This window comes from Pelodiscus sinensis, chromosome 10 (assembly GCF_052426305.1).
Source record: "Pelodiscus sinensis isolate ZL-2025 chromosome 10, ASM5242630v1, whole genome shotgun sequence".
NCBI lineage: Eukaryota > Metazoa > Chordata > Testudines > Trionychidae > Pelodiscus > Pelodiscus sinensis.
Window position 1 is genome coordinate 12,690,870 of NC_143061.1, and position 21,262 is coordinate 12,712,131.

The 21,262-nt window shown below is 43.8% G+C and overlaps 1 protein-coding gene across 11 annotated transcripts in view; it reads left to right on the forward strand.

The window, feature by feature from the left end:
- Positions 1 to 21,262, forward strand: part of TBL1XR1 (TBL1X/Y related 1) — a 216,194-nt gene that overhangs the window by 9,111 nt on the left and 185,821 nt on the right. The gene's annotated exons all lie outside the window — the stretch shown is intronic.

The window sequence follows — 21,262 nt, forward strand, 5'->3', positions numbered from 1 at the left end:
TAGTGCTGTGTGCCTAATATGAAAACACTAGCTCAGAAGCTTGAGAGGCCCTATATTTAACTTCTTGAGTAGGTTATGTCCAATGTTCCCTCCAATCTTTTCCATCCGTGTGTGGAATAACATTTTCTATATGCATTGAGGCATGTGCAAATGTACACCACCATTAGAAACACATGCTGCTCTGCTAATCAGCTGGGTGGCACCTGAATCTCTTTGGTGGCCGCCCAAGTGCTCAGCTTACTGCAGTCACTGATCACTGGTCTCTTTGAGATGCAAACAGGCAATATTAAAGTTTATGTTCTTCAGATGAGCAACCTACCACCACCAAATCTAGCAAACTGGGAATTCCTGCAAACACACTTGAGGTGAATGCCAACACCTCAGTGGCTCAGAAGGAAGAGTCTGGAAGGGAAAGTTGAAGGACTGCCTTGAAAGACATTAGGGATTTGAATGACTAGTCATCTATCCAATAAGTAAATGCTTATCGGTTCATTGACACGCTAGTTGACTAGTTGTCTCCCCCCGCCCCCTTTGCTGTCTCTATCACACAGAGGCAGCAAGGGGAAAGGGAAATAAGAGAGGGCGCTTCAAATCGGCAGTGCCACGTGGAGCCTGGGGCCAGATCCGGGCTCTATGCCAGTGGTCTCCAACCTTTTTACACCCAAGATCACTTTTTAAGTCTCAGAACAGGCGAAGATCTACTGCCCCGCCCCTTCCTTGAAGTCCCGCCTATATTACATGAGGAAATCTAATGTAAATGTACTGCGCAGGTGCGCAGTTCAGAGAGGGCTCAAGAGCTACTCTTAGAGCCCCTGAGATCTACCGGTAGATCGCGATCTACTGGTTGGTGACCACGGCTCTACGCAGTGCTGCCGCTTTGAAACGCATGTGGCGTTTCAAAGTGGCAGCGCCACATGGGGCCCTTTATCAGCTGGGGCCTCCCCTGTTGAACCCAGGTTCCATGAGGCGCTGCTGCTTTGAAATGCTGGGTGGAGCCTGATGCTGGGCTACCCATCGTGTTTCAAAGCATCAGTGGGCACTGCTTGACACCTCCCCCCTCCCGGCCCTTCTTTTGCCTTTGAAGTTTTGCTACCTAGGGCTGTTGCTACACTTCAAAGGCAGAGGCACCCTTATCGACTAATAGAATAGTTGATACAGATTGCATTGACTATTTGATTAGCCAGTTAATTGAAATTTTACATCCCTAAAAGACATATACAGTAATTCCTCATTTAACACTATAGATATGTTTCAGAAAATGATCGTGTTAAGTGAAAATGTGTTTTGGGGGGGTTGCATTTCAAGTGGTGGTGTCCGTTGGAACCAGGACATAAGGTTGGGGAGGGGAAATTGTTATTCTGGGGACGGTCGTGTAATTAAAAAACGTTCCCTAAAAAAAAAAAATCGTGCTATCGCAAAAACGTGTTAAGCAGGCACGTGTTAAATGAGGAATTACTGTAGTGCCTAAATGATGCAGGGTGGGCTGGCTGAAGAGTTAAACAGCAAGTCCTACTTTTTGTCCCTCATTTTGGGGGTGCTGCTCAATGTTTGTCTATAGTATGATTTCTTTAAATATTTGTACCTGTACAAATAGATATCAAAGGTAATTTTTTTTTGGTGTTTGCTTAGCTTGTGCTCCTATTGGAGCAAATGCATTTCGACATTGTCTTTCAATGGGAACACAGTTGGCCCAACTCTGAGTGATTAGCGATATAAAATCCCATTTTAAAAAGTTAACCACTGGGTGATGCTTACGAGTTAACCCTTTACATCCCTCTGATTGATCTGAAATCCTGATTGCTGCTAAGATGTGTCTCCATCTTCCATACTAATTAATCCACATTCCAAATCTGCTTAGCTAAAAAAAGAATACTCTCTATTTGAGCAAGAAATACTTGGGAGGATTTAGTTTGATTCTGCATGTTTTTTTTTTTTCTGTCTATGTGTGTGGGCGGTAAAGGAGGTCAGTGACAAAAATTAGGTCTAGAAGTTCTTGAGTAGTGTTTGGCTTGTATAAGGTTAAAGGAAATATTGGTGGCTCTCTGTCAGTAAATCCTTCAGTCTGCAGTGTTTTGTACAAAGACTACTACTATTAAACAATGAATCATAGCTAATTTTTGTATGGATGTCAACATTCTTGTTCAATTGCAGAAGTTCCTGCTGGGAGTCTTAACATAAACACACATTCCTAAATACAAACTCTTAAACCTAGATTTTAATAGGAGTGTCCTTTACAAAAATGCAGAACTTGCTGTGATGATCTGAAAGAACCTTTCACATCTTATTTTACAGTGTGTATTTTCAAATTTAATACTGTAGTGACTTTTTAATATCATTTTTATTTTTAATTCACTGGTCAGGTGTAGATAATGCAAAAGGTAGAGAAATATTTGATATTAGCATTAATAAACAGCTTGCCAAACAATTTATGGATTACAACCAGGGCTTGACAAACCCCGGCGAGAGTTACTCGCCAGCCCCGTACTGCGCATGCCAGTGAATGGGGCGCACGTAGCGACCGGCTGAAATCTACTTGCCATGGGCAAGTAGATTCAGCTGTTTGTCGAGCCCTGGTAACAACATATTTGGTAGCAACAAATTAGCTGTTTCTAACTTCTAATATAGCACTCAGATATGGATAAAAGAAACAGACCGCACCTTGATTTAAACACGCTAATTGTGTAAAGATAGCTCTTGATTTTCATTTCCGTTTAGGTGTGGTGTTAACCCCCCTATATATAGCAATTTTTTTTATTTCAGTTCTGAATTCATTGTAGTGTGCAAGCAGAGTTTATAGTAACTAGTCTCATTGTTTTAAAGTAAAATATTGTTCAGGCTATAAATTCCAAAGAAATCGCTCACCAAGCGATTTTCAGTGTGACAGAAAAATAGATCTGCTGCTAAATTTAAAGATTTACATAAACCAACAATTTTATCTCAAAAGACGCTCACCATTATTGAAAATATTTATCTGTAAATGGGTGAGTTGTAGAACCTACTCTTGTTGTCTTGTCATTACATCTTGTACTTCTATAGATTGTAAAAGGTCTGTTTCCCTCCTGGAAGTATTATTGTATGTATATGCTTCAATTTGGGACAGTCCATGTTAATTGGTTCTTCAGTGACTACCCACATGAGGTTATTTTTATAAGGTTTATTTATTCCAGTTCATGAAATACCTAGCCAAAGTTTTCAGAACTTTTTTTCATACATGCTATATTCATTATATCTTTGAAATTGGATCAAAGACTGTCCTCCACCAAAAACCCTTACCTAGGTAGACCATTGAGCAGCCTCACTGAGTTTTCCATGAACCATAAATAACACCCACTTTTCATCTTCAACTACATAAAAAATTGTTATAAAGAGGAGGGACCAAAAATTGTTCTGCTTAACCTCTGAGGATAGGACAAGAAGCAGTGCTCTTAAATTGCAGCGCGGACGATTTAGGCTGAATATTAGGAAAAACTTCAGAACTGTAGGAGTGGTGAAGCACTGGGAGGTTGTGGAACCTCTATCATTGAAGATTTCAAAGAGCTGGTTAGACAAAGGGATGACCTAGATCACGGGTTCTCAGACTCCACTGCTATCCTCTTCTGACAACAAAAATTACTACATGACTCCGGGGGCAGGAGGTGGGACAGACAGAAGATGTGGCACGTTGAGTATAGGCAGGGGGCAAAGCTAAAGCTCCAGCTGCACTGACCTAGGCATGGAGGCCAAAGCCAAGGCCTGGGGCATGGTCTCCAGACAGTGGGTCTGAGGCTTCAACTCTGGCCCTGGGCCCTCAAGTCAAAGCCAGCCCTGGGGAGCCTATTAAAATGGGGTTATAAATAATGTTCCCTCAAATCTTTTCCATCCATGTGCAGAACAAAATATTTTTTTTGTGTACCTAGGCATGTGCATGCCCACCACCAGTAGAAATAAAACGTAGGTGTAGGCTCTCTGCTAATCAGATGGGCGGCATTTGAATCTCTTCTTAGCGTCTGCACAAATTCTCAGTTTATAGGGAACAGTGGTCACAACCCACGTCAGGCCCGTACTCGGGGGGTGCAAAGGGTGCGAATGCACTCCCAAGTAAGTGTGAGGGGGCTCTGTTAGGGCAGTGGATCTCAAACTGTGGTGGTCTGCAGTCACCTTCCAGGTGGTCTGTGGTTCAAGCTCAGCTTCCCCTCGTCCGCTCCCCACAGCAGGGAGCTTGCACTGGCACTCCAGCCTCGCTCCCTTTTCCCTCCTCCCTCCCCCCCCCCCAGCGAATTTGGAGTGCCAGTTCTGGCTTCCCTCTGGGAGGGGAGAGGAGCCCCAAGCCTCCCTGCTGGATCCATCTAGTGGGGAAGAAGTGGAGCGAAATGGAACCAGAAGCGATTGCCCCTCCCATTCCCCCTAGCCCTTCCTTGGCTGGGGAAAGATCAGTGCACGGGTATATTGCCTGGAGGCTTTCCCTGCTGCTCCCATTGGCCAGAATCCGGCCTGTGGGAGCAGCAGGAGACCGTGTTACACAGTGCCTGGGAGCAGCGTAGAGCACGAAGGGAGGTAAGTGTCCCCCTTCTCATATTGCTCAGACCTTGCACCCCTATCTTGCTCATGCACTGCCCCCTGCTAAGACTCTGTACTCCTAGTCTGTTCCTGCATCCTCCCTTGCTCCTGCACCTTCCCTCCCAGCCACACACTGAACCTTTCCTTAGTCTTGCCCTCTTCCCCATAGCCAGACACCCTACTTACAGCCTGTTTCTGCACCCCACCTCTCTCCCAGGCCTTGCACCCTAACCCCCTCCTGGACCCCACCTTCTGTCCAGTCCCTGCATTTTCACCTCTGTCCTGCAGACTGAATCTGTCATTTTTGTCCCTACCCCAGAGCCTGGGGTGGGGTTGGGGTGGGTTCCACACAACCCACTAACTCTGGAAGAATAAATCTGGCCCATGGGAAGCCCTGAACCTTAGTCCTTCCTGTCCCTCCCGCTTGCCAGATGGGGTTGGAGCACTGGAGGAGTGGAGCAGCAGCAGGCAGAGAGGGCTGAAGGAGTGGGGGGTGGGGAGGTGGGGTGCCAAGGTGGCCATGCTGCTTGCCATGATTCCAGAAGGTAATTTCTATAAAACCTTTATTACTGTGTAATTTTTAAGACCTGTAAAATGATTTTGTTATAACAATCACGGTTTCCACTCAAATTTTTCATTAAGCTCTCTTATGCACACTCATTGCATGACTATTTTGAATTCTTTTATATTTTAAAAAATTGCCACCCACATTTACAAAGAAGCACCCACCCACAGAAATTCCTGCGTACAGGCCTGCACTTTGGGATCCCGATCCACAGTTTGAGAATTGCTGGTCTAAATAATACTTAATTCTGTCATGAGTGCAGGAGACTGGACTAATGACTTCTTGAGGTCCCTTCCAATGCTCCAGTTCAATGACTCTTATCTGGGAGAATAGATAGGTCTTACTACATGCCCCAAAGGCAAAAGAAGCCCAAGCTTTCTGTGTGAGTTGGGTGGACATTGCTAGGTGTTTCCATTGGATATTCTTGACATCTGTACTCTCCTGTTTTAAACTCAAGGAGACATTGTTATCCCAAGGTCCTGACCTGTTCGGGTTGGTTTACTCATCACGTGAGAGGCATGCCAATTGCTCCAGGAGTATAAAGTAGAAGATGTAACTCTTTGGATATTGTTTATATTGATTAGGGCTCATTAAAATATTTTTAAAAATCAGATGACAAAATGAATGACTATAATTAATAAAAAACGTTAACTGCTTTCTGACTGGTTCTTTGAGTACTGTGGCTCCATACCAGAGACTGAGTTGGTGTCACTCGGCTTATAATATATCTAGTGCTATGTAAAAGAGTCTTGACTAGCTCACCACAAAAAGGGCTACCGTCACCCGTGTTTATTGGTCATCCGGGCCAGGCCTGTAGCCCTAGGCACAACCCGCGGCAAAAACCCGCCCTGTCCCCAGTCCCTTGTTTCTGTTAATGAACGCCCGAGGCTGCCTTTCCGGCCAGCGGAGTAGGGGGGTTTGGGCCCACCCCCTCTCCGAACCCCGGCCCAGGGCCCTGAAGGCAGGGACTCACGGTCCCTCCCTAGCGGATGGGGGAAGTGCCCCAAAACACACCCGCTCACGGGCTCCACAACCCCGCCCTGGGCTGCTTTCTACTCTGCCCTTCCTAAGGGCTGGTTCTGTCTGCCTCTCCCGGCATTACCTCTCCTTCTTCCTGCTCCTCGGCTCTCTGTTTCTCCCTCCCCCACTCCGCGGTGCCAGACCCGGTTTTAAATCCCCCGTCGGCCCTGGCCCCGCACGTCATTTCCTCCCCACCGCCCAGCAACCCCCCTTTCCCCGTCACACGCCGGCGCCTCCCTAGCTTATCCTCCCTGGGCCTCTCTCAGAGGTGCCCCTTTCCCCCTGTCGCTTGCCGCGCCGAGCCCCTGCCCGGCAGCGCGGCCCGGCGGCGCGCCGGCTCTCCACCCCCCAGCGCGTCCATCCGCTGTCGCTCCGGGCACCCCGAGTGCGGGGTGGGAGCGCCCCATCACGTGCTAGTAATAGTAAGTTACCAAAACTATTAACATTAAGGTCTAGTCTTCAGTTAAAGAAACTTTAAAACTTGTAAGCATGTCTTTGGGATCTGTAAAAATCCTGGTTGTGTATACATTTATTAGCATATTCAATTGAACGCCCCATCCCTTTTCCATGTCTAACCATTGAATTTTGGAATAGGTAGTGCAGAGCGGTCCTTACCCATACACAGAATACGCTATTGCTTAAGGTACCCCAAAATTTGGAACACCACTGGGTCTTAATGTCCACCCATTTCCCTCTTCCCATCTCTGTTCTGTGACTCTGCTTTCTCCAGAGAGGATCTAGTCAACTTAAAAGTGATCAAGTCTGCCAGACCTATTAGCAGAACATCAAATCTGTGAAAGAGCCATTCAAGTGTCAATAAAACCATTTAATAGTCATTTCCAACCCAAGTGTATACTGTCAGTTTCTGAATTTACTGTGTTAGTCTACAGGACCTTAGTTTAAAATTAATTTAAAAAATATTTCATTAGTATGTTGCTGAAGATTATAAAATCACGCCTCAAAAAATCGCTGCTCTCACTTCCCCCTCCCCCCCGCTGCCATCGGGCATAGGGGTACCATAAATCTGAAGGTCAACCCTGAGGTAGTTCGTATTTTTCATTGTATGAAAGAGAGAGGACAGCACTTTTACAAGTTGATTTTTTTTTTAAGTCTGAGTGAAAATAACTTGCATTATACTTGCTGTGAAAGTAGTACATGCAGCCAAAAGCTGTCAGTGTAATGTTCTGTTCTGAAACACACCCGTTTCTGTTCACACTTTGCTTATTCCAGGAGAATCTAGACTCTATATTAAGTTTTACAATTCTTTTTTTTCCAAAAAAATCATAAACCAGTTTCTGTGCAATATTAACACCTGCCTCTCATTTCCCTACCTCTACCTCTACCTTTACCTTTTCCTACGCCCAAACAACCCCCAAACAAAACAATTATATGTCCAGCAATAACATTGTGACAAAATGTGGTTTTCAATTCTGAATCTCCCCCAAACTCTCCCCCCTATGCAATTTGCCAGCAATGGGCTTTCTATTATTGGTTGAAACATGCATAAATAAAATGAAGTTAATAGACCTAAAAGTGCCATGTGTCTCTTGGCGTTTCACATTTCTTTCCATTCTTTACCTCAGCCTCATTCTTGTCTCCTCTCCCCTCCCCCATTTCTGCCTTTCTCACTTCTTAATTCTCTCATTTCTTCTTATTTTGTCTTTCCCATTTCTTCGTTAAAGTAAAGACTTTCAATGGGTCCTTTTCTCCAGCCAAACTTATGCACATGGCAGTGATTTTTGTGCAGTCTTTGAATCAATAGGAATTTTGCTGTGTGTTTGAAGACAGCAAAATGGGGTATTCTTCCTACACTGAGTCATGCTGTTCAATTTCATTGTGCACTGTAGAGTGAAACTTACTGGAGACATAAGTAAGTTTCATCCAGCAGCCTATGATGCAAATAGTAAGCTGATGCACAGAGAGAGTAAGGTATGCAGGTGAACATCTATGAAAGGAAACGGAGTTAGCAACTTTCGGCAATGTGTTTTTATTAAAAAAAAAAAAAATTATTAAATTAAACCTTGCTTTCCGGCACTAAGTGTTGATTCAACTCCAGTTAATGTCAACAGGAGATTTCAATAGGAGTTAGCTTGGCCCCTATTAGGAATAATAAAAACTGCACTGGATTAAATGGAAGCCTTTTGCTATTTTTCTTTTTTTGGATAATTTAGTTCCATCCTTTTTAGAAGAAAGATTGTCTATAAGTGACATTCAGGTTCTGACCGAAAGCAACAAAAGCAAAGTCAGCCATGTGTCATAAACCCAGTAAAACATTTTTGATGATGTGCGTGTCCTTTCACTGAAATTGACACAAATAAGAAGTACTTTGAAGGAAGGCAGTACAAATGTTTTTTACTTGAATGTATTTAAAATGTGATTGTAAGCTGTTTGGCGCAGAGACATTGTCAACATATAACACAAAAATAGTGCTAGCTTCCCATAGATTGTTGATTTTATATTATAGTGTTGTTGTAATACCACACTTTTGCCACTTACAAATTTCCGTAGTCAGGAGTACATAATGTAGACACTTGTTTCTGCTGCTGTGGGGAGTGTGTGTGTGTTTGGGCGGGCAACCGCTGCTGCCACTCTGCACCAGGCTGCCCCGATGATCTCTGAAGCTCAGGAATGGGGTGCCATGAGAGGAAGAGGCAGGGTAATGGCACGACGGAGAGGGTTTGTGTGCTAGTAATGGACCGGCCCACTGCGAGTCTTGAGCTAGGTTACTTAAATTTCTGGCTGGGGATAGCTCATGGATTAGGAATTTCAGACCCCTGTTCTATAGCATTCACCAATGTGCCCTAAATGTGACAGCTCTGTACTGTATATTATTAGGATACTTGGAAAGACATGAATCTTCAGTGTAAGTTATCATAGCTCTGTTGACTTCATGTTGATGTGATTTAGCTGAGAAATCTGCCCCTTTATGAGCAGACACTGTAGTTTACTGTTAATTTTTTTTGGTGGCTTCTAGAGAAGTTGTAAAATATTATTGTAATTTTATTACAGCAACAAAAGCAAGTATCTGTAGTCCTAATGCAGTTATCATAGAATTATTGAACATAAGTAGATGTAATCATTTAAGGATTTCAACTTTTTCTGTGTACCATTGCTTATTTGCCTGGACAATCTCTTTTTGGGAACTGTTCAGAGAATAAGCTGCAGTTTCTTGAAGGGCACTAAAAATGGGCCCATGGAATTATTGTGGAGTTCAGTGATAATTATCACTTGTGTCATAGAGTTTTTTCTGCAGATTTCTGTAAACTTTCACACCTCCGTTGCAGCAACATTTGAACTCTGATGTGAACTCTGGAGAACCCAAACATCTAGAATTCCTATTTTGAGACTAATATATATGGTGAGAAGCTGTGTTAACATTTTTTTACAGTAAAAAGTTTCTATATACAGAAAATGAAGTACTGCCTTTTGGTTAGGGCTAGGGGCTAAGTCAGGATCCCTGCAGTGTGCCCGGTGCTCTGCCACAGTATGATCTTAATGAGTGACTAACAACTTTACCCATGCAAAACTGGTCTTATACTTCACAGGGATTTTTGAGGCCATGCTTATAAAGTGCTATGAGATCATCAGATGAAAGGCTCTCTAGAAGTGCAAAGTAGTTTTAATTTTACTTTTCAACCTTTGCAAACTTGGTGTTCATAGCTGAGGCTAAAATATTCTTTTCATGCTAATATTTTCCATGCTGGGTCTACAGTTGGATAGGTTTTTTCCCCCTTCAAGTTGGACACAATTTGGGACCTGATTCTGCAAAGACTTGTCTGCTATATTTAAATTTATGCACTGTGAATGGTCCATGTGGTTATGCACGTAAGACCTTGTAGGACTGGGTCAGTTAGAATCTAAAATAGTCTCTTTGAAAATTCCCATGTCTGGTGATCATGTCACAACGTGATGGTAGCCTGACTGTTCAGGCTTGCCTGTGTAACTGTGACTGAACAGTGGTATAATGTTGCTGAAACAAGATTTAGTAACATGGTTATACCACAGTTTGGCCTGGTCTTCGGAATGAAGATACAAGAGTCACTTTTGTGTTTATGCGCCTTACAAAATAGTTAGGAAAATTTACAAGCCTGGGCACAAAACATTCATGTGTGCCCTTTACTATGATTCTTGATAATGAAACATCTAATGGTATTTTACTTGCCTATCAAAGAGAGACATGCTCTGGGGCAGATAGAATTTTGCAAGCCTGGTCATGAAAGTGTATATCTTGCATGAAAATTAATCTAAGACAAGACACTACTGTATTATAAGACAATTTCCCACCATGGAATTTCTGGCAGTATAAAAAGATTCTAGAAGACAATCCTGGTCTTTGGAGTAAAAAAAACAAACAAACAGAGCACCATAAGTGACCTTTGTGTGTGTTTAATTTGCTTGGCTGTGCCTGCTTTACTAACAATTTATAACACCCTGTTTTCACATCTTATTTTTCTGGCTAAAATTTTCCATCCCTGCTTGATGATGAAGTGGGGTTCATTTTGTTTTTCAACGGTTTAAGAAAAATCCCTTCATTCAAAAATTCCAGACCAGAGAATTTATTTTAAAAATACACATTATTACCTTGTACTCGGGATGTTAAAATGCATTTAATTTTGTAAACGTATAATTGCTGTACATTTCAGCGGTTATGTGTTTACACGTGGGGAAAATAGGCAGGAGCTGGTGTTTGCAGGGAGCTGGGTTAAAAGCTGCCTCCCCAGGAGCACTGGCTACCACTGGCCTTTGTGGGAGGCAATAGCGTGGGGGGGAGGGCAGGTGGGTTCCCTGCATGTATTGGCTTGTTCCTCCTTTGCTTCCCTCCGCTTCCTCTGTATCAGAAGTAGGTGGGGGGGAGGGGAGGGGGAGGTGGCTGCTTCAGAATTAGAACCCACAGGGATCTGACTTTAAAAGCCAGCTCCCCATGCACACTGACTCCCACCTGTCCCCTCCCCCCCCCGTGACGCTGCCTGTGTTTGTGAGGCAGATGTTCTCAAGGGGAGCTGGCTTTTAAACTGGCTCCCTGAGTGTGTACTGGTTCCTGCCTCTGAAACGAAGGCAGAGAAGGGTGGCTGTGTGTAACTGTTAGGATTAACCGATGAGCCCAAGCTCATCGGTTAACCATGTAAATGGCTACATGTTTACATCCCTACCTTATGCCATACAAAGACATACATCTGAAAGTATTGACACAGGTACCTTTTCTGAAAATAATCTACATAGCATTTTTTGCTTGATCTTAAAAAAGAATTAAAATAGAACTTCATTAGTCATTAAACATTTAATTTCTGAGCATGATCCTTGGGCCTCATATTTCTAAGATCTTAATGAAGCCCTTTTCCCTTTCACACACATCTTCATATACTTTAGAAAGACTTCTGTAGGTAGCTAGGACATTTTTTTAAAGGGATGCAAATTGACCCAACTCAAAATTCTACAGAATCTCAGTTTTAACATAAGGACAACTAACTATTGGTATGGGGAAAACATTTAGAACTCCCTTACCATATAATAGCAAGAAAGAAACACATTTTCTGTTTCTTATGGCTTTCTGAAACTTACATTTTTGGGGCTGCAGTTTTTCAGGCTTGATCTTTGTCTAAAGATCAATTTGAAATAAAATATGTTTTGTGGGGACAGAACATGTAAGTGTGTTTTATTTCAAGAGAATAGAAAAAAAATTGCTGTTAAATTTTTTAACCTATTTTTTTTTTTTTGTTGAAATTTGGCAAAACAATGCCTTTGGCCAAGAAGCGTCTTGGGCAAGTTGTAATGTAAAAAAATAGATGGAATTGTGTAGTCTGGTGAACCCTGTTTTTTATTTGACCAAGGTGCAAACCTTTGAAAATTGTGCTTTAAGCCTGTGTGGTAATTTTGGAACAAGATAATTAGTGATAATGCATCAGTTGTGCATAAATTTATTCATGTGCATAATATTAAAGTTAAACATGTATATATGGTCCAGAACTCGTGTCTCTGCTTTAAAGGGCCTATCTTCAAAAACTGTAATATGTTTTGGATTAGGCTTTAAGTGTTCAACCAGGGAAAGCTGTACTTTATAAACATGTCACACAGCTAACCCCAGACAGTTTTCCTAAGTGAGTAGGCTCTGAGCAATTGTACACAATTTAATGTACCCGATTTGGGAAGTTTGCTGCTTAGAGACACTCAGGAGAATCAGAAGAGGCTTTTCACAGTTTTGCAAGCCTCACAAGCTGGGTCAAATGGAAATCACTTTTCAGGTCTGCAGATCTGTGAGATGGAGGCAGGGTGCATGGAGTACTTCCCCAAAGGCAAGAAGACTTTCCCTGTAAAGACACTGGAAAAGGCAATAAGTTAAGTGGTTCTTTCATCTCGAGTACAGCTGAGAGGTGGCTTACAGTTTAAGTGAAACTTTCTATTGGGCTGGTAACCGAAGTCCCATCTAATTTTTTCCATCCATGTGCAGAATAAACATTATAATGTGCATCAAGGTATGTGAAGATATGCATCACTAGTAGAAACACATGCTGCCAGGTGTGGGTGCTGTGGGTACTCTGTTAATCATCTGGGAAGCACCTTAATCTCTGCTGGGTGGCTGTGCAAGTACTCAGCTTACAGGAAACACTGCTAGTAACTTACCCATTTTGCAGTGATCATACAAGCTAAATTATTCAAAAGCTGATAGCCATTTTGTGCCTTCCCACAACTGTCTTATCTGTCCTGAGCACACAGTTTGTCCCACAATTCACTAGAAGGGTGTCTACTCTGCAGCCATAGCTCAAAATAAACTATGCAATTTGAGCTACGCAAATTGCGTAGCTTATTTTGAGTTAATTTCAAAACAGTGCTATTCTGAAATGTCCCTTAATCCTCGTGGAACGAGATTTACAGGGATGTTGGAATAGCACACCCATTATTTCAAAAGCTATTTTGAAATAACGGGTGCACTGTCAAGGTGCGAAAAAAGTTATTTTGGGATACCGGAAGTATCCTGAAATAGCACCATTGTCTAGATGCACCCTAAAACAGAATTAGAGCAGTTTAGATTACTGTAGTACAAACAACCATGGGATGGCTATTAAAAAAAAAAAAGACTGAGAGGGGACATGATACCTGTTTAGATACTTGAAAACAGCTGTTACAAGAAGGAGGGAGAAAGATCTTCTCCTTGGTCTCTGATGATAGGACAAGAAGCAATGGGCTTAAATTGCAGCCAGGGGGGTTTAGGTTGAACATTAGGAAAACTTCCTAACTGTCAGGATGGTTAAACACTGGAATAAATTGCCTAGGAAGGTTTTGGAATCTCCATCACTGGAGATGTTTAATAGCAGGTTGAACAGACACCCATCAGCGATGTTCTAGATCAGGGGTTGGCCACCTCTTCAAATCAAACTACATCAATTCAGAATAAGTGGTCAGCAAAGAGCTGTATAAGAATGTACATTTGCGTGACTGAAAATATTGAACTTAATATTATTGATAATTGACATGATTAATAATAGCATAAATGAAACACTAGTCAGACTTTATTTAATGGGACTTCTGGGAATGTACTGGGATGGGGCAGCTCCTAAAACTTCCCCTCTCCTCTCCAGTTTTAAAACAGAAATGGAGCCCTGCAGCCGCGTTTCTGCACAGCACACGGGGCTGCGGGGCAAGCTGCGGAGCCTGCCTGGGGCTCCCTGCTGCCTCTGCAGGCTGGATCCGGTGGCTTGGCAGGCTGGATGCGGCCCATGGGCCGTATTTTGCCCAGGCCTGTTGTAACTGGTCAAATCCAGCTTCTTGCACGCATTTATTCAGTCTTCTGTGTATCTTATGGTAGGAGGCTGGGGATGTGGGAGTATGAGGGGCTCAAGACAGAGGGTTCAGGTGGATAATGGGCTCAGGTTTGGTGTGGCATGGATGCAGGAGTGAAAAGATGCTGTGGCCAACTGGGGTCTGGGCCCCAACTGGTGGCTTGTTGGCCCAGCTTAATTTTTAAATAAAGTAAAATATGTCCAAAACAAAAGGTTGCAACGTTGTCTTTATGGGCAGGAGTGGGGAACCTTTTTTGCGTCGGGGGCCACTGAGTCACAGAAAAATCAGTCAGGGGACCACACAAGTGAGAAATGCAAAAAAAAACCCAACCCCCCCCCCAAAACACTGATGTGGCCCCCAACTGAAACACCTCACTCCCCATGATGGGGGCAGGGGAAGACAGAGGTTTAAGGCCTCAGGCTAGATTTATTCTTTTAGGATTCCAGGGTTACTAGGCTCTGGGGTGGGGCCCCCTAGGCTCTGGGGTGGGGCCAAAAATGAGGGTTATGTGTGCAGGACAAAGCTGCCAGTTAATGGGATAGGGATGGAGGTGCAGTATCTGGTGAGAGGTGGGGTATAGGAGGGGGTGAAGGTGGGAGATAGGGTGCAGGATTAGGCTGGGAGTAGGGTGTCTAGCTGTGGGAAAGGAGGCAGGAGTGGGCTGGGGGTTGGGTGTCTGTCCAGGGGTGGGCGGGGGGCGGGGTATGAATGAGGTGGGTCTGAGCATGAGGGCTGGGAACACTACTTACTTGCTTTTGCACTGTGTGTAACATGGCCTCCTGCTGCTCCCGTGCACCAGGAAGGGGAAGGCTGCAGGAAGTATGCCCCAGGGCTAAGAAAATGGTGATGAACAGAGCCATTTTTGCTTCCTGGTTTCCCACATACCAGAGGAAGGAAAAGGGTGGTGTATGGAGCCATTTTGTTCCTCACACACTGGACCTGGTGGGGAGACTCGGCTTTCTTACCCCACCCCGTGCCCCGCAGGAAGTCAATCTTGGGGGGGGCCATAAGGCTCCCTGCTGTAGGGGGAACTAGAAGGAACTGAGATGAGGCTCCAGAAGAGCCCAGTCTTGCTCCCTGTATTTGGCTCGCAAGCCATAAGTTGCTGATTCCTGATCTAGATGGTGCTTGGTCCTGCCTGGAGGGCAGAGGACTGGACTTGATGACCTCTCGAGATCCCTTCCATTTGTAGTATTCTTTGATTCTACATGCCCCAAGGAGGCCTGGTGACATACTGGATTAATTGTAGCACCTGTGGAGAGATACTAAAGTGTAAGACTTTGCAATGTAGCTGCTTACACCAGCGAACTCAGTAGTGAAGATGCACGGGGAGAGCAGAGAGCTGGGAGAGCCCTGACTTGATGAGACAGGAAGCCAACAGTGTTATGTCCACCTGGCAGACCGAAGCAAACCTTCTAGTCCTTTCAGTAGACTCAGGCTAGCTGAGTTTGTGCTAGGTCTATAGAAATAGCTGTGTAGACCAGGGTGGGCAAAAGGGCCTCTGTGGGTCAGATTCGGCCCACCAAGCGGGTTGATCCGGTCCGCACATGCCCTGCTGCTCCCCCACTCCCAGGCCACTTAGGGCCTGGGTTTGGGGGGAAGTGCACAAAGTTTCCTCTGCCCTGCTAGGAGCACGCGGCGTTTAGAATCACCATGCACTCCCCCGCCCCCAGGCCAATCAGGGCTTTGAGGCGGTGGGAGCGCACATAGTTTCCTCTGCCCTGCCCCTGCCCTGCAAGGAGCGTGTGGCACTTAGAAGAACCACACGCTCCTGGCAATGCAGGAGGAGACTTTGTGCACTCCTTTCCTTGATTGGCCTGGGGACAAAAGGGGGAGCATGCAAAGTCTCCTCCCATCACCAGGGGCCTGGGCGCCTAGGGTGAACCTCTGGTGGCAGGGGGAGGCAAAGACTTCATGTGTTGCCCCAACCCCAGACCATTCATGGTCTGTGGGTGAGGAAGCAGGGAAGTATTCTGGAGTGGCCCCTGGCAAAAATGTATTGTCCACCCCTTGGGCTACGTCTAGACTGGCATGATTTTCCGGAAATGATTTTAACGGAAAAGTTTTCCGTTAAAAGCATTTTCGGAACAGAGCGTCTAGATTGGCACGGATGCTTTTCTGCAAAAGCACTTTTTGCGGAAAAGCATCCGTGGCCAATCTAGATGCGCTTTTGTGCAAAAAAGCCCTGATCGCCATTTTTGCGATCGGGGCTTTTTTGCAGAAAACAAATCTCAGCTGTCTACACTGACCCTTTTGCGCAACAGTTTTGCGCAAAAGGGACTTTTGCCCGAACGGGAGCAGCATAGTATTTCCGCAAAAAGCACTGATTTCTTACAGTAGGAAGTCAGTGCTTTTGCGGAAATTCAAGCGGCCAGTGTAGACAGCTGGCAAGTTTTTCCAGAAAAGCGGCTGATTTTCCAGAAAAACTGGCCAGTCTAGACACAGCCTTGGTATAGACAGTGCTTTGAAGTTGTGGCACAAAGAAGAGAGGTGGAGTCAGAGCCTCAGCTCCAGTCCTAGCCACAACTTTAAAGCACTCTCCATACAACTATTTCTAGAGCGCTAGTGTGAGTTCTGCTAGCCTGAGTGTGGACCCAAGCTGAAATGTCCATCTTAGTGACTGAGCGGGCATATTTTTTTTACATAGCATCTCTTTGAGCATTTCTCAGTGAGTCCTATTTCTATGTCAGATCATGCCTTCTAAGGTTTGTAGGGGAAAGGGTCACTTATGTGGACATGGGTGATATATATGGGACACAGTGTTGTGGTGGAGCCTACGTGTGGAGTTCCAGATTATGGAATTTTCTTTTAAAAAAACCTCCCAACAACAAATACCTTAGGATGTTCTTTGTGTGTATGCACACTTATGATATTTGTGATCACATACTGTTTCACAAATGGTGCAATACCGTATCATAGCATTATTTCTAACATAGCACTATGTATTTCTCTGTGTCAGACAACCTTAAATCTTCATCCTGAAAGTTGCTTCACACAGATAAGAGACCTGCTCCTACATAGGGTCTCATTGACTACAGTGGAATTCTATGTGGGTTCACTCCCACAGAGCTCATTAAGGAATCAGGGATTTGCTGTCATTTATATAAAATTACAATAATTGTTCTTCTACAAATACTTAAGTAAAAAATGAGTAATAAAGAGACAGCTCACCTAAATATGCAGATAAATTATTAACAACTGCCTCTTCCCAGGCTGTGCTGTTGGCTGAAAGTATAGTGCATTACCGTTGACTTAATTATTTATATATCTTATAGCACAGAACTTATCAAAAGAATGCCAAAGACATATAGAGTCATAACAAAAATGAAATTACCTAAAAGAGCAAATAGGAAAAAAAATCACATTGTGCTATATTTGTATATCAGTTTGTAAGAAAAATGCTGAGGTTACATCATTGTTTGAGATGTAGTAATCATGTTAACTAAGCTGTCTTGTATGTACTGAGTCTGTACACATGTAATAATGTAATTCATTAGTGTGGACATCCATGTATGAATCGCTAAACTTCTTTTTTTTTTTTAAGTAAAAATACTAGGGAGCTGCACCCCCTGCTCACTATAGTCGCCAACACCCCTCTTTGGAAGTAGGCAGCCTAGGCTCTCACTCTGGCGGTGAGAGAGGGCTGGATGTAGGTAGGCAGTCCTGGAGCTCACTCTGGCCGCTGAGGAGGGCTAAGCGGAGGTGTGGCAGACCTGGCCACTGGACCCACTTGAGGCCAGGCCAGCCCTGGCTCTCCTCACTGGCTTCCGGAGGGTTGGGCTGGGCCTAGCTCTCTACCTCTAGCTGCGAGCCCCTGGGGGGTTGAGCTGGACTGAGCCTTCGCTGGTCTGGCTCTCTCCCTCCAGCCACTGAAGGATTGGGCTGGGCTGACGCAGGCCTGGCTCTCTCCCTGTCTGCTGGGAGGGGTTTGGCTGAAGCTTGTCACCCCCCACCCAGGGAAGGTCTGAGACTGCCTCAGCCCCAGCTCTTCCTTTCCTTCCCCCCACCCCCAACTGCTCCTGGCCCCCAGGCTGCCCCAGTTGTTGCCCCTTCCCTCTCCCCCCAGCCCTGGTCTTTCCTCCCCTTCTCCCTCCCTCCCCGACTGTCAGGGAAGGTGGTCTGAGGCTTTTGCCAGGTCCTGTGCTCTCCCCCCGCCAGGGAAGGGGGAGGAGGGCAGTTGAGCACAGGGGAAAAGGGTGTGGGAAGGAGGAAGTAGTCATGCGGGATGCAGAGTGACGAGCTGACATCACTCTGTTGTCCCACAGGAAAAGTTGTTTTTATATATAGAGAAATAATACACAAAAAGATACCGTCCAAAACAATTTATATTAACAACATATAGGGCAAGGTATATTAACAACTGTAGACCTTGTCTATCACTTTCTGTGCAGTACTTGCATAGTAAATAAACTATTCCCACACTATCATCATGTCCTGTTGCTGCTTCTGTGTGATGAGCATTTTTGAAATGTTGGTGCACAGTAGACTCTTACAACAGTCATGTTGAATAGAAGGAAAAAAAGGAAAACACATTTATTCAGGGTTTTTTATTACATGACATAGAGCAGCACATATTATATTATTGGCCATCTGGGTGGGTATTGGGTAAATGCTTTTAAAAAAAAATTATTTTAATAAATCAAATCAGACCTTTTGGAGTTACTTATATTAAAAGCTTTTCTTTTAAAAATGAAATACATTTAAATGAATTCTCAATTTAACATACATTATGTTGAGGCTTAGAATAAAAAATGTGCTGAATCCACGAGCCTGTACCAAAATCTTTACATTAAAGGCTGGCTGTACTTCCTCATCAAGAAAGATGGCTTTCCCCAATCCTAACTTTTGAGGTCAATATGACACAATATGTCATGTAATTGTTTTGTTTATTAAAATAAATGTTTTATATGTTTTGTGTGTTTAAATTCTAGTTTATCATAATGAAGCTTGACGCACATCATAAGCAAAAAGTTAACATATACAAATGTAGTGTAACGACTCCACTAAGTTGTAAATCAGCATGTTTTAATGGTTATATCAGTTAATGAAAATGCACCTTTCTTTAGAAAATAACCGAAGTGTAAATGGAAAAGTTGATTAAAAATTGATTATTTAAATTTAGGCTTTCCACTTTTTGATTTAAATCACTGATTTAAATTGCCTTGATTTAGTCAGTTCCCCTGTTGGCCAATATTTATTTTACTAATATAGGTATAAGTGTATGGAGGCTAATGGTAGTAATTAATCAACAGATTGTAGAGCTAAATTGGCACATGAGGCATACTCAGGAAAGTGGGCGATTGTTGCAAATACTGTAATAATAAGAAATGGTTAGAGATGAGCCCAAGCTGTAACTGCAGATCCAGATCTGAAATTGCCAAACAATTTGGGGTTGTTTAAACTGCTGTTATGATGATCTAGTGATGAGGAACAATCCTGATGGTCAGATCTGGAGTCCTACTCTCTCCAACTTAGGGTGATTGGGATATTGATGTATTAATCAACAAAACCCACCCAAAAATAAAAACCAAAAACCCAACGAACATCAACAACAAATACTTGAAAACGAAACCATGCTTTTGTATCTGTTTAAATAATAGACTGTATTTTTAGACAGGGCTCATAGTGCTGCCTGGTATTAAGGTTGCCTCGCTCTTCCTATTAGAAGACCATGTTTTCAATTCTTTATAACTTTAACTGGGCTGAAATTTTCAATGTTGAGTGACACTTTTCAGGATGTTTTTATTATTTTTTGGAAAACTCGTGCCAAAATAATTTCAGTGGTTTTTAAAACAGGGGTCTCAAAACTCCCAGCCCACGGGCCAGTCCCGGATAGAGTAATTGTCTAATAAGGATGAAAGGGTTGAGATTCTTAAACACTGATTGTTATTGCAATGAATTTTGACTTAATGTATTCATCACCTTGATGTACATTTCCAGTTTGTTCTCTAAAACTATAAAATACCTTTGAAGGCTCTGTTGCAGTAAATATTTTCTTCTTATATTCATAGATGATCAACACTAGGGATGTTAAATATTAGTTAATTGAATAGTAGATTAACCTCATGAATTCTTATCGGTTACTTGACTATTCTATAGTCCCTGGGGATGGGGCCAGCAGCCGGGGTGCTCTGGCCCCACTCCCGAGGAGCCCCCTGCCATACAGCAGCACGAGGTGCCAGGCAGAAGTTGATCTGTGAGTTGACCTGTTGCCCCGTGCTGCTGTCCATGGGGAGGGCTGACCTCCCAGACATGGCACGAACCAGGCAGGCTGCCTGCCTGCTTGGCTCCTAATATGCTTTCAATGCAGAGCTGCAGCGGAGGTAGATCCCAGACCTGGTGTGGGCCAGGACTGAGCTGGGGGGAGGGGAGAATGCGTATAGTCTATAGCATTAATTAACCTATAAACTTTTGCTAATCGGTTACAGGCAGTCCCCGGGTTACATGGATCCGACTTACATCGGATCCCTACTTATAAACGGGGTGAGGCAACCCCGCACTAGCTGCTTTTCCCCCTATCAGACCAGGGAGACACAAAGCTAGCGCCCCACCCAGCAGACCAGGGAGACGCGGAGCGGCTTTTCTCAGCAGACACCTCAGCTTGAGAATAAAGGACTGAGGGAAGTGAGGTGTGGGAGAATAAAACTGAGCTCTGGAGAAATGTTTGGCTAGAGTTTCCCCTACAATATGTACCAGTTCCGACTTACATACAAATTCAACTTAAGAACAAACCTACAGTCCCTATCTTGTACGTAACCCGGGGACTGCCTGTACTCAACTACATTATTACATCCCTAATTGACTCCATTATGTATATTCTGTACACACATAGTTTGGAGGAACAAACTCATTAATTTTGACTTTCATTTAAATCTTTATAGAATTGTCCAAATCTAATTTATGCCATTGGTGGGATGGATGGTTTCTGTAAGGAGCCTGGGAAGGAGTCAGTTGAGAAATGGAGGTAGAAAAAGGGAGAGAACTGTGCTATGAAAAGAGTGATTCTGGCAATAAGGAGTCACATCTGAATCCTGATGCAGGACTGCACAGACTCCTTCACTTACTGTGGAGCTTCAAATTCCTTACCAGTTGTCATCATCTTGCTGTGAGTTGCTGACAACTTTTTTGAATGACTAATCAGGAGGGCCATGTAACTTGGAATGGGAAACCAACTTCATAGGAGAATTCTAAAAGTGGACTAGGCTGTGTGCATTCTTACTAAGGAATGGAAAGGTGCAAAAGTGAAGTGGGGACAAAAACTGGCATGAAGGTTGAGTGAGGCCTTAGAGAAATGGTCTCCAACCTTTTTAACCACAAGACCACTTTTTTCAATTTAAGTGTATTGTAAGATCTACCTCAAACCCA